This window comes from Nipponia nippon, unplaced genomic scaffold (assembly GCF_047370975.1).
Source record: "Nipponia nippon isolate SJK-2023a ecotype South Korea unplaced genomic scaffold, ASM4737097v1 scaffold_3, whole genome shotgun sequence".
Classification (NCBI taxonomy): Eukaryota; Metazoa; Chordata; class Aves; order Pelecaniformes; family Threskiornithidae; genus Nipponia; species Nipponia nippon.
In genome coordinates this window covers 72269620-72288713 of record NW_028262347.1, presented here as the reverse complement: position 1 = coordinate 72288713, position 19094 = coordinate 72269620, and positions in this window count along the sequence as shown.

Below are 19094 nucleotides of genomic sequence, written 5' to 3'. Positions count from 1 at the left end.
CTGTTCCAACACTTGTTATGTTGTTAACGGCACTCGCCTTTTATCATCTTATCACTTTCTTTCTGGCCTGGACTGTTTACTAGAAATTCTATTGTTACTTTACTATGTTTTCATGTACTTCAGCTTTCCAATGCACATCTTTTTCATTTTATCTTCATGAGCTCCTGTTCTTCCAGATTTTCAGCTCTTGCAATGAGAGATAAGATGGAGTTTTGTTCTTTCACATTTGTTTCCTTGACATCTGATTTACATTTTACTCACAGTAAGAATATTTTGCTCACTGCATGACATGAGTTTTACCTACTCGTGCTGGATAGGTATTTAACTGAAAAAAAAGTTATTGAAACTTTACTTGCAATATTGTGTCCAACTCATATGCATTGTGTTTCAGGTACTGGGATTGGATTTTTCTGACACAACGAAGGTGTCTCCCAAGGCCACTTTTACAGCAGCAGTGGGCTAGTCAATATAGTGAATATAGTCTTATGGTGTAGTTCTTATTCTGCTGTAGGTACCTATATCCTCTCAGTTGAATCACACCTTGAACTGCTCTGACTACACTGACTAGCACTCTGTTAACAACAATGGGATTCTTCCCCAGGCAGAAGTAGAGACCTATATCGTAAACTGCTGTAGTCAGAGGAGACAAATCCCGTCTGAAACATAACTATCATTTGAACAGTTCCCACAAAGAACCCCCCATATAGAATATTTCTTTTAAAGACACTTGTAGTCACTGATGGGAAGCTTTTGCAAAATGTTTTTGCTTCTTGTGAATATAGCTGTGTATTTTCTTCCAATCAGTCTCTTCCATTATTTCTTGGAAATTCACTCTGGTTGATTGCATGTTTTAGACTTCAGCTCTGAATCTTCAGATCTGTTCTGCTTCATTTTGTAATGTGGTTCTGTAGCATCAGCTGTCTTCCCTTTCAAAACTTGTAATCAGATCTAGCTCTGTTCTGCAACCAAGCTAATTCTCACAATCTTTTCTAAGCTAAAACTGTGTTCTTCTAGAAGCCTTTTCCTGAATTTTGGGTCTCTTGATCCCTATAGTATTCTGATCTCAGATCTGATTTTGAAAATTACACGATTGACAGTACTTTGAAACATTACAAGTATCTCGAAAGATTTCCTTTTTGCTTTCCGTTGTATAACTGCTGCGTCTCATATATTTCGGTCTTTCCAAGAGTGCAATATTTTCTCAAATCTCTATAGCACAGGATTTCTCATTTGCAATCTGGTGCTTCTGGTCTTGCGCTACTCAGAGAGTTACCTTAATTCATCCTCCTTTTCATCAGTCCTATCTCCTTTTTAAAGAAAAATTGTGTTATTTGATTGAATCTCCTCCAACCATATCCTCAATTTCTGGAGAATTTAATCTGCTTTGAACTTTTTTAGTTCTTTCTCCGTAGTGTTCTCCACCTACCACTTCTTCTAGTCTTTTATTTCACTGTTCCACCTTTTGTTTTTACCTCTGCTAGTGCTCACATGTAAGGCTTTTTAAAGGCAATGCTAAATTAGTGAAAAAAAGACGTCTTTATACAAAAAAAGGGTAACGTGTAGAAGTAATAAAGATAGAAGAGAGGAAGGAATTTGTGAAGGAGAAACTAAAAATGCTCCACTAAGCCAGTTGCTGGCACCAAGTATTACTGACAACAGTTGCTGTACTGGAGAGCGTTCCATCCTCTAAGGCAACAGGTCACTCAGTTATAACCAGAAACCCACTGTCATTTGGCTCGCTAGTTCTAGCATAACCTGAGTTGCTAGTCTGTACGTTAAGTTTTATGCTCATATAGTTCTGTCATACTCTGTATATTCTCATATACTATTGTCATTCAAACATTTTTCAACCTTTTTGTGATTTGTGGAGCTCTGTTTTCCAGGGGAGACAGGAGCCCTGTGGGGCAGGGTTGTATTCACTGAAAACAAGGTTATCTTTCATTAAACACTTAGTAGTTCATGGATCACACACAGTCTGTAGCTCCCTGGTTAAATATTGCTGTTAATACATGGCTCTTTTTCCCAGTTATTTCCATTTGTCCCAGCTTGTAGCAAAGGTTAACCCAGCTTGATTTGTAGTAGTTTCTTTTTATCCTTATACTGTCAGTTTCTGAAATTAAATTTTCTTTATTGAGCATATACATCTCATTTTTTTTTACATATTTAAAATATCTTGTTTGAAGTATTTATTCACTTAGAGTTAGCATCCCTTCAGTCCCTGTAGGTTGCCCCCTCCTCCCCCTTCATTATTTGGCATTAAATACCCAAAAGCTTCTGGGGATTTTTTGACTTAAGAATTGCTGTTTTCTCCTGCATCAAGTTCCCTAAACTTTTAAATTTGGTTACCTCACCAGTCAATTCCCTTACCACCAGAAGAATCTTACAGAAAAAGAGCACTGTAGTCTGTTTGTTCAGTATTTTAAATACCACTTTTCACTAACACATCAATTTTCTTTCCCTCTGGTTCCTTTCTGCCTCACTGCTCTGCTGCTCCCACTAGCTTTTACTTTCTCATTTTGCCTCCCTTTCTCAACTTCCTTTTTCTACCTCTGAAATGGCTGATGCCCGTTCTGCCTTGAATCCTACTTCCTCATCATCATCTTCGCCTCTCCCCATATTCCCCTTTAACTCAACCACTCTCTCCCACCATTTACACTTCTGCTCCTTGTAAAGAGGACCAGCATAGCACAGAAACAGGTAAAAGCTGTCACAGAATGACTTCTCCTCTGCTCTTCATTTTCCCCAAAGGCTGCATCTTCTCTCCAACACTGGCTGTGCACTTGTCCTCTCTTGTGATAATTTCTGCAAAACTCTGCACCTCCAGCTGGTCCCCAGAGGAGTCAGACTGGTGCTGTGAATAACGAGGCTTCCCTCCCTCCAGTCTGTTCTGGCTATCACTCCTTTTTTCTACCTGCCCACTTGTTTTCTATGTTTAATGGACACCATCCTTCTCTCTCTCCTGTACTAAGCCTTCCATTACAACTGGCTTCTGGCTTTCCATTTTGCTCTTTCTTTAGCTGATGATTTCATTTTCTACTCTGAGATCTGTGCCTCTCTGTAAGTCTAGATCAGCTGCTTTATTTCTCCAGATAAGGACTCTGTTTTTTTTGCTTTCTTCATGCCACTTCAGCATGCTCTTGTTCCTTCCATCAACCAAGCTATTGAGAACATTAAACTCTACTGTAACTTTTTAATATTTCTGGTTTTGGAGAGGGCAAGAAGGCATATAGCAGACTTGCAAATTGAAGAGATTAACTTCTCGAAGCTTTGCCACCATGCGTTATTATTCCTAAAACATCATGAGAAAAAAATGGATACTATTCTCAAATTAGGAAGAACACAAGAAAATCTCAGTGAGATCAGGCTGCTAGGAAAATCTTGAAAGAAAGACAAGAGAACTCTTGGGAAACTGAAAGAAATTAACTAATCCTGAATCTTAGGAAGTGACAGAAAAACAAAATCAGAATTCCTGAGTAAGGGCAGGGGGAAGGGCATTTAGGTAGATCCTATAACAAAGACAACTGCAGAGGGGATTGCAAAAGCACAGAAAAATGAAGCAACCCCGCTCAATAGAAAACACAAGTAAGCAGCAGTATGCCAGAGGCCCCGAAGACTGCTGGTGTTTCACAGCAATCTGCAACAGCAGAGCTCCCTGCCACATGGCCACCGTGCTACAGAAGTTATGTAAACCCTGGTGGGTGTATTAAGCTGCATTCAAAGAAGGCACGAGAGTATCAGATAAATGTCCTAATATTTGTGGTAGGCGACAGGACAACGCAGTTGTTATCATCTGTGTGTCCCTTTACTAATGTCGGAAGGAATGGAGGAAGTTTGCAGAGGATAGAACATGCTTGATTCCTGCTTGATGATAGACAGATTTTGTTTCTAGCACCACTTGTAAAGATTGCCTGTTGCAACAAAAAAGCAAGCAGAGAAAGAATATGGTTTTTTAACAAGAGTTGTTCAGTGCTGTTTACATGATCATGAAAAAAAAAAAGGTTTACCAGTTCAGCTATCCCAGGGAACAATTTCTTAAATTTTGTTGACCACTACTGAAAAGATCATGTAAACCAGCAGCACTGTTTATGCCACCAGGAGAATATACAACATTTCCATTAACACAATGAAGTCAAACAAAAGAAATATGAGAGAAATGAGAGAGACAGATATCCAGTATAGTAATGTTAATGCCATAGAAATGCTCACACCAGAATACCTTTAGAAAAGAGAATAATAACAATAAGCTGCAGAAGAGGCCATGGTTGTAGGCTGCATCCAGCACCGGTGACAAGAAGGAAGAAAGGCAACAGTATGTAACCACATCGCAGCGGCATGCAAATAGCTAAAAATACTGGAAACCACCCCATGAGGACTGACATCAGAAGATGCTTCCACATTCCCACGGGAGATAACAAAATGGGACAGACAAGACCATATTACACAAAAAATAAATCTAAATGGATGAGAATTCAAATTCATTCTGGAATGGTTGTGCAAGGGACAATTGTGCCAAAGGAGTACAAGTGTTTCAGCCATATATCTGAAAAGACTATAGATTCTATGTTCACCCAGTAAATCTATGTTAGATGCTGATTGACAGTTCCTAGGAAACTGCTAGACACACAATACAGAAGAATGAATATAAGTGGAAGAAAGATAAAATCAGTTTTGGAGTAGTTGTCACTGGAAAAAAACCCACTGAAACCCCAAATCTGTTCAGTTGCAGACCTGAAAGAGACCTGATTCAATTCTGCACATGTGCGGTATTACTATACTGAATATATAGATAAGGTGTTTATAGCCAGTTTCTAAGGAAACTAGAGAAAGGACAGAAAATGTTGCAAGAAAAATAAGAGAAATTATCAGCTACTTTTACTGTGATTGCCAGGAATGAAAGAGTTAGCTGTAGAAGGAGAGCTTGGTTACACTGGTGATAGAGAGGAATCTATAAATAAATCCATTTCACAGGTCTTCACAGGATTAGAAAAAAGGAACAAAATAAGATTGAGATAATTTGCCACTTCCTTTGGTGTCATAGTTCTTCATTGCTTTTCAGTATCAAGGCACTGTAGTTATTTCCAAGACAGGAAGTCTTGGATAAGTACTTTTTAAGTAAAAACCCAGTTACTTCTATAGGCATCACAGGACTTACTTAATACAAGTATGGAATGATACTTGCCTCGTTCAGCATGTCAGATGTTTGTTAGGTTATCCAAAATACTATTAGAAATAAGTGACACAAGAAGCTTTTGGCAAATGCTTTCCTGCGAAAGAATCAATGCTAACTACAGCCCCTGTGTTTACAGTCACATCCCTTAAACATTTCTTCAGTGCTCTGTTAGTCTTCAGAAAGAATCAGCCTTATGGAGACCAGATTACTAGTGTAATATCTGAGTGGTAAAGTTGACAGAGAACACAAAGCTGAACAAAATGTATAGCCACATGTAGGTCTAAGAAGACAACCTTGCCTTGCATAGAAGGAAGCATAAAACTCTAGAAAATCTGAAGAGGAAATGAGAAATGTTTCAAGCCTTAGCATACATAACTTTTAAACAGGATCATAAGAATTACTTTTAATTTTTTTAAAATTTGTTTTTAATAGATTCTGTATGTACTAAAATCCGTAGGAAATCTCAAATGAAGGTAATGCATAGAATCTAATTTGCTCACCAAAAAGGTCTATTCACTGTGTGCTTCAGCAGCTGTAGAAAACAGTGTGTCTTTGTAGCATTTAACAACTGTGTTTAAGAAGTAAGAACAAATGAAGAGGAAAACCAGAAGCCTGTCACGTATTTCAAGTATTGCAAACATACAAATAAACCCAACCCAGCATTATATCCCAGTGGAAATGAAAGTCTTAGTAATGACACAGACATTTGAACAGTTTACTGAGTATCTGGTATGGTTTGTTTCTGCTGTAAAAATGCCTCTTTAAGCCTTTAGTGGCACGGTTGAATCCAAAATTGTTAAACGAATTTTTACCCAGAATACAAATGCTGTTACTGCAACTTGGCAACTTTCTTTTCGAACTGAGCACTTCCCAGAGAAAACAGTCTTAGGGACACATGTTTTGTCAAGAGCTCCAGTTACGCAATAACACAACAGGAAAGAGCTTAGAATCAAGGGAAAGAAAAACAACAAACAAAACCCGAGGCCTTTGCTGACCTTACAACAACAGTAATTTCAGCATCAGCCAGCCGACTGGAGCCAGTTAGAGATGCACGGTTAAAAAGCCTGCTGGAAACTTGCGCAAAGCTGGGTGGAGCTGAAGGAACAAGCCTCTGCCAGGTTCGTTCTCATCTTGGCAATGGCCTCCCTATCACTGACAAAGTGTTTCTGAAAGAATAGCATATTTTTACAATTTCAGTGCTTTGAAAATAAGTGCTTTACAATATCCAAAAGGGATGCTGATATAAACAAACGTAGGACAAAGATACAGCAGTCAGGTGGATGGCCTTGACCACACAGACAGCCTCGTATTCCATCACACAGCTGTAAAATATATAACCTAAAGAGAAAAAACCAACCTCTTTTCCCACCCTGCAGAGTCGCTTAATGGATTTCAGCAGCAAGTGGGCCACAAAGCTGTTTTTCTGGAATGGAAATGTTGTAGTTATTTCCTTCTCTAAACATACAGAGCAGGCAATAATGCTTCGAGAATCTCATCCATAAAGAAACAGAAATCAATATTGCAATACATGATACTCGTGAAGTCCTGATTTGGCTAAAAGCTCTTAATTTCCAGTATAGCACTTCATGGCATTTGCGCTGCTGGTAGGAAGCTGCCCAGCAGTGATTTATCAGCAAGGAAAATAGATATCTGAAGCTGGGCTCTTATGCCCATACTTAGTTACCAAAATAAATTGCCTGATTTTCAAGCTTGCCAAGAACCAGAAGCTCCCAGGAGCACACGTGTGATAGAGAAGGAACAATTACATAGCAGATCAAAGCTAAAGCAGACTAACCACAGTCCGCTAAATTACAGAGGAAACCAGGACTTTAGTGCCAATTGGAACATATTTTATTTCTTTTTGCTTTTCAGTGCCAGGTCTCCAGTCTGTGACCCACCGAGAAAGCTACTAACTCCAGAATCGCCTGTTGGTGACCAAATTTGACAAACTGGAGACCAATTCAGGGAGTTTTCACCTGGCATTTTAGGACAGGTTTCTAAAGCTGTGCCAGATCACTTACATGTCCAAGTAACTTGTAATCCAGGATAATGTAATGAATTTTAAATCACTGTCTCCAGATGTCTAATACAGAATAGTTTAAGAGACCTTAAACTCATTTAGATCAGCTTTCTATGGAAGAGAGCATAACATTTTGATATTCATGCATTATCTGCAATGTTTCCTGCTTGATGCCAGCATATCATTAAAGGTCTGTCTTCAGAAAGTGTCTGATATTGTCAGGGCTCCATGTTACTTCTTATAGCTTGAAGTGGCCAGAAATGAAATCAAACTGCCTTGGGCAGATGCTATTGGCCCTAATTGGTGTCACTTAGGCAGAAGAAAATGGCCCCAAAACACCACAATAAATCAGGATATTACAAATAATTTATTCACAAGTAAAGCTTCAGGCTCCTGTGGACTACAAACATTTCATGTTTCAAGACATAAACGAGAAAAAAAGTGGTAATAAATTCAGGCTTGTTTGCTGCAAAAGGAGTTTTTCAGTTTAGTTCAAAGAAATCCAGTTGGAAATGACTGAGTGAACATCCAGAAAACAAAACCCAAATATTTCATCTTCATCACGTATCACCACTTACATAAATGGACCCAGACTGTAACCATAATGAGATCAGTGAGGGCCCAGTCTCATTAGAGGTTATGGATGCTACTAGAATAAAAATAATCTCAGTAATACTTACCACATTAGAACCAAAAGGCCTCAAAATAATAAATCTAGTGTTCTATGTTTATCCTGGCATATTAGAAAAAAAAAAAAACAAACACAAAACAACCTGTTGCCATTTTCAGCTACATCTGATCCAACATTGCTTTAAAGAAGTGCTAGAACCACATAGATAGCATTTTACAGCAAACTCTGTTCTAGTCGAATAGAATCATGGAAGGTCATTCGTAAGAAAATTACATAGTAAATCTGTTTCGGTAGAAAAGCGAAAAAATTTCTCCTCATTATATCCCATTTTGTTAGGTATTAATCTTAGTCCTCCTCTTCCACTATAATTTTTCATCTTGACACAAATATGACTGACTTTAGGAAGATAAAAAGTTAAAATGCTCCATCTCAAATGGGCCTACACTAACCTGCAGCATACAGGTTAAATGCTATCCAACTCATTACAGGGAAGTGGATTAGACCTGTAGATCTTGTAATACTGACTGTATCTGGCATGACTCGACTATATTTTCAGTTTAAATTAGTGGTGAGGATCACGTAAGGTTCCTTCAGTGAGAGATTTGCTGTTGTTGAAGAATGACCTAGAATTTTTACATGTAAATCTATTCATTACCATAAGCTTATGATTTTTTGGGTGGTTCTCTTTCAATTTGCATATCTGTATGTAGGGCTCAGGCATAGTCTCTTATGTCTGCTCTCCCATTCCTTGCACACTGGTGACACTCTAAGGTTCTCAGCTCTTGCAAAAACATGACTCATGGAAGAAAGTTTCCTTTTGGAAAGCTCCACTTCATTAGGTCTTATGTGAGCCAGCCTCTTCTGACCATTCCAGCTCAAATACTAGGACACCTTCATTCAAAGACTTCAGCTCTCTAATTCTCTGCCAACTCCTTCTCATAAAGGAAACTAGCCTCCTAGTTTCTCTAGGAAGCTTCAGCCACAGCCTTCTGCTTCTCTCTCTGATTCCTAGACTCACAACTTTTATTTTGTTTAGAGACTCTGCCGCCACCCTCTTTCATTAGCTTCTTCAGAACATAGGCAGCGTTCTTAAAGCTCATCAGCGCCCAAGTCCTTGTCCACGTCCCCATGGACTGAGGGATCCACCTGAGCCCCATCTGAATACTCTTCTTGCCCTGGGTGTGTCACATTTGGACTAACCACCTAACGCCCATTCTCATCTTGTCCAACCACTAAAAAAATCAGTGGTCAAATCCTACACCAAAGGTCTGTGTTTTATTAATACTCCGGAGCTTATCTGAATCCTCAAGAACGTTAGCATTTGCACATCACAGATTTCAGTGTGAAACTTGCAGGCTGCCACTGAATGTCCTCAAATCCATTCTGCACCTTTTTTCTTCTTAGAAATCTGTGCTGAACATGCAAACCAAGTATTCTAACATACTTGGAAAAATACACAATGAAACAACCCATTTGAGTCTAAAACCTGATCCTGGAATTATCGCTTGTTTTATTTTAATGAACAACTGAGTTTTAAACATCCTGAAAAACAGAAATCATGAGTTTATTTTGCTATTTGTGCAGTCCCAGTATTTATTGTCCAAATATCTGTGAGCAAGAGTCGAATATTCTTGAAAATAATCACACATCCTAAGGTTCATAGATTTTTTTCCCCTGATTCTTATTCATTAGCACCATTTTCTGATTTTGTTAGATACACATTCTTTCTCTGCTCTTGTGCCATCCAGTGTTTGTGCAAAAAAAAAAAAAAAAGTGACCTTATGCATATTCAACTTCGTTGTTTCCAGTTAAGTTAATTCCCACAAGTTAGTTGAAAAACATTTATATTGATTTTAATATTAACCTAGAGATGCCCAAATAAAAACAGCAGGACTTACTGAGGAATAGTTTGAGACCACAATTTAAAAAAAAAACAAACACCAAATCACAGAAACAAACAGACAAAAACCCCAGCAACCTTACAGTATAATATTTTGATATAGTAAGACAGCAGAGAGAGATGGGTCAGATTTCCCATTTCCTGTGCACATAACTCATGATGATATTTGCTTCTTAGCAATGTTGCTTTAAAGATATACCCTGTAGCATATCAACAACAAATGTACTTGAAGAAATCGGGATCAGTTAAGAAATGATTCATGAGCACGAAGAAGGGCTGCATTTGTAACAAATATTCAGCCATCTCTGCACGTTTTCTGTTCTCACCTCCTGCTTACCAAGTAGCTCCTGTTTGAGAGTTTGCAGTATTCCCTGTGGAAATGGAAGTGCTAGTCCAGTCGCCAACCACACCTTTTTATTTTTAAATACATATATTTGCTCCAGGTGACTAAGGCTTTTCTTTCTGAGTTAAACAAAATGTTTTTCTACATGATGACTACCCTGTATTTTTGTTTCCTGCTTTAAAGCTTCGTGGAGACAGCAAATTCTTATTTTACTGTGAAACATAGCAGGTGGAGTCACTTACAGGCATATGATGTAGTGTTGACCTCACTTTGCTACCTCTCAGTGGAAGTATAAGGGTTTCTCACCACTGGGATTTTAAAGCAAGATAACCAGTGACATACTTATCTCCCTGCATAAAATACAGCAGTGGAGAATAAGCTTGAAGTGTGAATTAATTTCTTGCTCATCAGCAAGTACGTAGAGCCTCTAGACCTTGTCATATACAGTTCCTGAACATTTGCACAACAGAGCCACGGTAACTTGTACACCTATCATGAGTGAGTCTTGTCTCCCTGAGCGTTTCCACAATGTCATCAGTGTTAGCGCTGAAGAGGAGGTGTCGGAAAAAAGACTTGAATTTTTTTGTAACAAAACCAATGAGGGTAGGCAAGTCATAGACTGGGGTAGGAAGTGTGGTTGTGACTTGCTGGGAAGATCAGATCCTTGGAGTGTATTAAGCCTGTGATACAGTAACACTTTATTTCAACAGCAGATAGCACCCTCAAGTTATAATCTAATTAGAGACATTAAGATTCATTTGCATGTTATGGGACATATTTTAGGGACAAGCTGCTTTGATCTTTAAGAAAAGGCCGATAAATGTTTGTCTTTTACTGTATCTAAATCAGGTAACTTGAAGTTAATATGAACTGAGTATGAATATGAATATTTGAATATATGAATATGAATATGAATATATGAATATGAACTGTATCTATCATACATAGAGATGATTAACATGTCAAAGGGAACAGAGCAAACATTAAATGCAGGCATGTTATGTATTTATGACTGGCAGGAGGGTTGGTTCATTGCTGTCCCAGGAGATGAGCCCTAGGTGACTTCATAATCTTTCAAACAGAGTAGACAATATTCAGTTGGATTCAAGTACCCCAGAAATGGGTTATAAAAAGCACTACATGCTGGATATAAGTACTTGAGAGAGGGGCAGAGGGAGACAGATTTTACTCTCTAATGGAGCCTATTTTCCTGATATACGATCATGGATTTTTATTCAACTCTTTCCCTAGGTTAATATAATCGGGTAATTCTCCTAATCTGTATTCAGGACATTTCAGCCAGTAATAATTTAGGAATGAGAAAAAATATTCAGGTCTCTCTTCACCTTTGCAGAATCTGAAAATTGACTGCAGACTGTGGGCCCAAATGCCTCATGTTATATCTGGGAACAAGTTGCAATCAATCCTCTGGTTTAGTGCACATGTTTATGTGAGTGAGATTATTAAAGATCATATATAAAGAGCAGCCTGTTTGTGACTCTCTGTGAAGCACAAGTTAAAATAAAGGGGGTGTATGGCATACAGCTTTCTGCTCTCCAGCTGCATTTAAGAGGGGGGAAATTCCCCTTCTTCTCTTTAGCTTGCTGAACAGTTTCCACACTAAGCTCTGCCTCTGTCTTGGCCAGTGCACTGATATTTCTTTTTTTCTGTTTCTATACACCTCTCTTTTCCTTCTATACACCATCAGCAGTCTGGGGTCCTCACTCTTGACATCCTAAGTTATTTCCCTATTAGTCATTTATTTTACAACTGTGCTGTCTGTCTGCCTGCTTCTGATGCCACTACCTGTCACTGCATCTACAGTACGCATAACAGGTTTTTCATACATAAGCCAGTTGCTGCACTAACATAGAAACTGTGCTGTGCTGGAGATACAAGTGCTTTGGGGTAAATATGGGCTCTTTCTTATATGGAAAATCTGCCCCTAGCTGTCATTCATTGCTGCTCACATTTTGTACTTGCATTCAGAGAGTGGGGTGAGACAGTGCAGAATAATACCAGCATCTTTTCTCATGCATGTTTACTTTCTCCAAAGAAGATTTAATAGACTCCTTATGTATTGAGAAAGGCTCTGTGTATAAGCACATAAGGGAGACGGGTAGACAGGCTAGAAAAAATAGAGAGAAAGGGAAGATTATAATAGAAAATATAAGTAAAGTAAAAGCTACCCATAGAATTTTCTTTATAGTACTGTATCATCTATTCAGCATCTAAAGCCCAATGTCACTTACAATTGCTTTGTAAGATTATCATGGTTGAGCAAGACTGTTTCCCTTTGACATTCCACTGCGCCAGTGGCCTTCTCTATTGTTTTGAGTTTTGTACATGGGCAACAAGTCCTTTGAACCTCCCTAGGTTTTTTTGAATTCCTACTGCTATTAATAATTATGGACAAATCATATGGGCCATAACAAGTGAAAGGGCAACTGTGGATCATGAAGAGGTGAAAATCAGGTCGCTGCTAAGCTTATCTTTTTCTTGAGAATCCACAGATTTAGATTGTGTTGTATGGCTTTGAGAAGGTGTTTAGTTGTATCTTATCTCAACTTGTATCTGTAAACACAATAATTGTTATTAATAACAATACTATATGACTATTGCAAATATTAACTGCTTTAGCAGCCTCGAATGAACAGTGTCAGGTAAGGACACAATATTATTATTAAATACAACAAGTATTGCCTGTAGCACTAAATATGCATTCATACATTAATTCATTCATTCATGTGCACCCAGAAAACATACTGGGCCAAAGCGTGAGGTCTCCATCCAGGTTTTAACCTGAGTTTTACTCAGACTAGCCCTAGGTAAAAAACAAGGTAAGCAAAAATTACCAATAATGCTAACTGAATGAGTCAAGATATGCTTCTTGGCTGTGCTGGCCTGTTGATTGCAAAGGTGGCCAGAAAAGAAAAATAAATAGGACCCTCCTCACCCTGTTTCATTCCTCAATAAAAAGTAAGGAGAGTCTGAAACAACTTTTTTTCTTTCTTTTTCTGCTGTGCTTTTTACATCAGAAATTCAGATTCTTTCTAGACTGCCAGACCAGTGAAAAAGATGACAAGTTGATAATAAAAGGCCTAGAACTGGGGGCAAAGGTTTTTAGTCAATATTATATTGAAATCTTTTTGCCAGATACCATTGTCTATTCCAGACTGTATGCTGTTTAAGTTATCGAAAGGAGCTAAAAAAGTACCTGGCTCTGGCACGGTGGCAATTCTCCTTGTAGATAACTGGTTTCAGCAGTCACAGCGTTCCCATCTCTGTGTCCTGCACCGTCCCCCCTCTTAGCTCCCAAAGGAGGGAGAGCTGAGGCTCACCACTGGAGCCCATACGCCTCTCCCCAGCTGGTTTACTTTCCCTCTGGGAGCATTGCCAGTTGGTGTAGGTTAGAACAGCCCCCGGGCTTCTTATCGGCTGCTTTCCCTTCACTGAACCGACTGAAAAATCTGCCAATGTGTAGTTCCATTTTGAGAACAGGTATGTGTGACAAGCGTGGGGGTGATTCTGGGTGATTTGTAATAGTTTGGAAAAGGCTGTCACTCTCGTGGCGTGTTTGCATTATGAGCAGGATAAATATTTCACTCGGAGAGATCTGTCTAGTTAGCAGAACTACATATCTAGGCAAAAGCAAATGGTCCTTTTATCTGAATACAAGAAGGGTCTTTAAGGTGCAGAGCCAGAGCAAAGAGCGAAAGGAGTGCAGGGGAGGGAGCCACAGCAGGCAGGTGCGTGCAAGCTGGCTGGTGGGATGCGTGCTTGGGTCTGTCCCTGCGCTTTGCTCGGAAAGCCAGGTGGGCAGGGTTTGCAGGCAAGTGAAAGACTGGATGAGCCTAAACGTGCTTGAAACGTGGCTGCTAATTTTGAATCTTTCTTTCTCTAGTGCATTATTCTAGCTACTAAACAAAAAATTTTCATTATAATAATGTGTTGGTCAGTACGTGTATGTCTATACCCCATTATACATGCTCCAATGTTGGCTTGAGTTTTGGGAGCCAAGCAGTGTGATCCAATGGCAGCTGTACAGACAGTGAGGCAGAGCATGACCATGAGCTGGTGCCTGTACTTTCCATGGCAGGACAGTAAAACATAACTCGCATCGCTCTGTCCTGTCCCTGAGAACACAGAAAGGTCCCTTCCTGGGGAAGGGGTGGATTATCAAGTCTGAAAGGCAAGGGCTGATGCAAAACTTTCAGGATAAGACTGGAAGAATGACAGGATTATACCTGGGGAGAAGTGCATGGGTGCCCATAGCCTAAGAAAAGACAGAAGCAGAGCGGAGTAGAGCTGCCCGTTACCATGACAATAGGCAACAGTGTATCTGTGTGCGGAACAAAAAGATTAGCAGTCATCCAGGAAAGATTCTCATCAAAACCCTACCTTCCTACAGTCTAATGAACGGAAGTTTAACCTTTTATTTGAAAGATTATCAACTCATTGGAGTCTCACCTTCCTAGCCCACCAGCAGCTAATACATCCTGTACCAATTACAAATTTTGTGTATTATAATATTTTTCACATCCATCTGAAGGGATATTAGAATTTGATGATAGCCATAAGTGTGGTGTGAATGTGAGGAAGAACTTTTCCGGGAAAAAGAGTGTCTCTGTAGTTTAAAATGTCGCTCTATCACTCTAGTGAATCCTAAATAAATTTGTATTTTTACCCTTGATGCTACTATGTCGTTGGTCCATTAATTCATTATTGCCTTTCACATATGCAATCATTTGCATAAGTATGAAATGGTTGTAAAATACTATCACACTGATGAGGTGATATTTTTCCTCCACTTTGCATTGTTATAGTAATGATTCCTGGTTCAGGGCCCTGCTTAATAAAATTTAATAGCTTTTTCCACTGGAGCTATTTTTGTGATCTTTCAGCTGTCTCTGCTCTCACAGGGTGAAGAGAATGATATATCCAAGACTGGCATGCTCTAAGGCCTCAAACTGCCTACCATATTCCTAACAAGAAATGTGAGCTTAAAGTTAAGCAAATGGTAGAGTAACCTGGGTGATGGGTTAAGCTTGATAAGGGGACCAGCTAATCAAAAAAATCTGAAGGCGAACAAATTACTCTTAAAGAATAATGTTTTACTGGATATTAATGCTATGTAGTGTAAATTAATTGCTTATTCTTCTGTAGTAAGTAATTTTGTTTAATTCATGTTTGTCTGGCACACAGGCCTATATGCGTGTTGTGAAACAAATAAAAGGAATGAAAATGCACTGATCTAGATGTACAGACACACACACAAGAGCAGGTTAATTTGAGTGGCTTTATACAAATACCTAGGAAGGCTTGTTTGGAATATTCATGCTAAGCTATTAGTCATCTTCCCAAATATTCATTTAGATTTTGTTAGGCTTCTAGAGGAGATATAATCAAATATTTGTGGAGCCTGCATGCAGCACTGTTGGTGGAATTGTGTTTTGGATTCCCTAACATGAGGGCAGTTATGTGGGTTGCTGCTGTGCACTCTCTAACAGGCTTTGCGAAGCCTTCTGATTTGAAAGACAGCTATTATTTCCCCAAAGTCTGACACAGTGAGTGTTCATGTCCTGATTTTCATTACTTTCATTTTTGGTGACTGAAAGCCTCAGTCTGTGTGCTGCAGAGGTTTCATTCTAATCAGAGGTTTTTTTTAAACTTTACTCAGCTACTGTTTGCATTAGAAGCGAAAGGAAGGCATAAGGATTGTACTTTCCAGTCAGGTTCCTTTTACATACATAGCATGTCCAAGACTCATTACTTTCTCTTCATACATTAAATCATTCATAAGAGACATTTGTTGATGACTCTTAGGAAGTTTGCTAGTAGTTTTAGAAAGGTACTGTTTGGCCTCACTTACAGTCTTGTTTTTTTAATCACAATAGGTATAAACAGCCTATTTCTTGAAGTTTAGATGAGGTTTTATTGTAATAAAGGTTGTAAATAGACATTTTATTTCACAGTGCTCTGCTTGCACTGGGTATAATAGAAGAATTACAACCCTATATGTTAGTATATATATTCTGTATAAGAATCTATAAAACTACATGAATTATCATAAGAAAGAAGTAATCATTCAGTTTCTCAAACATAATAATCTTTAAGTACCAGTGAGAGGACTGTAAGCTACATATAAGGGGCAATTTCTGCAGTGTAAAAATTGGCAGATACAAAATTTCCCTAGAGATACTAATAATTTACCACTTACAATCCATGTAGTGTTCTGCAACTGATTCTTTGTACACTAAAGTGAAGAAAGGTCTTGGTGCAATAATTGTAGTTATTGTACAAGGCTCAAGTATGCATGTAAACATTTTCAAACACTTCTGTATGTCTTGGAAGTTCAAAATGCATTGGCATGAAAATCAACATTGTAGCAAATTCAGAATCCTGACCCAGTCAAACACAAAATAGGATCAATCATTTTGAATTTAAGAACTTAATGTGTTTTTAACGCTACTTGGACTCTACTTGGACTAAGTTTAAAGCTGAGTATTAAGGTGAATACAAAAAAAAACATAAAAAAATTTGTCAATGTTTTAGAAACTCTTCTTTCTGACTCTAGCTAAGCCATAATTCAGAATACAGAAACATTCAGAAGGAGAATTAAAAAATCACAAAACCCAACTTCTAAGGCACTGCCTTAACTCCCCTTTACTTAAACAGTCTATGTCGGTTCTGTGGCTCCATGAACATTCCCCATATCTCAGGTCCAGGTGCATATCCAGTCATGTCCGAATTCCTCTTCAGGATGAGACCAGGGTGTGCACCTATGAGACCTGGGAGGACGGGCTAGGAGACAGCTCCAGTGCTCTGGAAAAGTTCAAGGTAACTGGTGGACCAGGAGTGTAAAACATGGCATGAAGCATAACTACCCTGTGGTCTAGACAATGTCATTAAGACTTAGGTATTAACTTCTCTAATTCCCCTTGAAATTCCTTTGCTGGTGGCTAGAAGAGGAAACCATAGATCTCAGGGGGTTTTTTTAGCTTTATTTCTGGTGGCATTTAGCTATGTTGTCTTTGCTAGGGATCGTTAAAAGTTTATCTTATTGCAAAAAGACAATAATGAAACCCATTTGCAAAATTAATATTTAATTTTAAGGTATCTAAATCGCTTTTATCCAAGACATTCAAATATGTAAAACACCACTGCTGTGTGAGCTGCACAGATGTGCCCCATGGGTCAGGGAATGGCTTGTGCTTGTTGTATTGCAACCCTGTTCTAATGAGCTGTTCTCGTAGTTCAAGATAGATAGAAAATGTAAAAAGTAATCAGCTGGGATCCTGATTACCTTTGCCCATGTTATAATAAGACCTTTGTGATAAAACAAAAAGTTCTGAACAATAGTGTCTGCATCATCATCAAAAGCCAAGATTAAAATAAATGTTCACTTATGTTTGGGAAAGTCTGGTGGCCTGATTTTCCGAAACGCTGTGTATCTGTAAGCAACCTTTGCATTCAAGGTGCAAATGATAGAGAAAGATAAAAGTAAGGTATAGTAAGGTATTTACTTGTAAAGAGTAGTCAAATTGGAAGAAGTTAGAAATCGATATTTACAAAATGAGTCCTTCAATAAGCCATGGTCAATAACAACTTTAGCAGAAGGGAGACTAAATTTACTAGCATATATGGAATGAGTGACTTAATCTGTCGCTGAATGACTGCCAATGCTGGGGTGGAATACAGCAGATGTTTTTCATGGAAACTTTAAACATAATTTTTCAATAGAAAGTGAAGCATAATATTGTCTGTAATTGAAACAGTAAGAAAAACTTCAGTGGATCCAGTAACTACTGTCTTCCTCCTAGTAATATCAGTTACAGCCTTCTTTTTCATTTCAATTTTAATCATTTTTCTGCTAAAGAATCAAGATATTTATGAATAAAGTAAACAAACTATCATAGTAAGCTAAAGTGGAATTAATTCTACAGAGTAGCAACAGAATTAGCTAGTCTGAGGTGAGTAAGCTTGTGTACTATGCAAAGCCTACACATTTAGACCTTGTTACTTATCTCAGCTGGTACATAGATGGGAGAACAAACACTTGAAAAAGCTACCCCACAATTTCAGCACCAGGTATTAGAGGCAAAACAACAGTGTACAATTTAGGTAATTATCAAATATAAGACTCTACATTTGGTAAAGACGCAGAAATGCCAAATGAGGCACTAGAAATTGTGATCTCTGATGCAGCTGCTCTCCTCACTTCTGCAGAGGATCCCTTTGGGGTATACCCAATGTGGGCTCTGTCCCTAGGGCTGCGCAATGCAACTCAAATCCTCCGAAATATTCAGTTTTTAACTTAGAAATGTCTATGCTAAGATGCACAATAGGAGAATACAAAGGATCTTGACCCATAAAGGTCTTGTTTTACCTAAAGCTTCCTAGGGTTAGACAACAGAAGAAGCATTTAGTACTATGCAAAGTTATGGGGAAAGCTTTCAACAGATATGTGTGTGCATGGGGAATCCACATCATGAAATGCTTTCAGGAGTGAGCCAAAAGTTTTAAATTAACATTTATATTGTATGAACACAGGAAACAGAAGAAGGACAAACAACAGTACGTTAATCCTGTTGGTAATCTTATTAATTTATTCGGGATAAGTATCTATGCAGGTTTTAAAGTCAAATACATTAATGTGTTGATATGGATTATCCCACAGTTCATGCCACGGAGATATAAGGGGAGCGTGCTTGATTAGAAGGAGAGAGAGAGAGGAACCATAAGCCAGTCCACAGCCCCCACACTGTTGCTCACTGTAGAGCTATTCCAACTCATTTAAAATGGCTCAGTGATGAGGTTTTCATGACCTCCTCTGGGAGATTATTCTACAGAATTGCAAATCTCAGAAATGGGAAGTGTAAATATTCCCTCAGTTAATTTAATTAAGCTACTCTCCATTCTTGCCCTTTCAAAACCTAGTAATTTCTCTCTTTTCTTACTTTACATATTCCTCTAAAATTATATGCTTGAATGGCCACTAATCTGACTGGGGATAGGCAGAAATCCTTC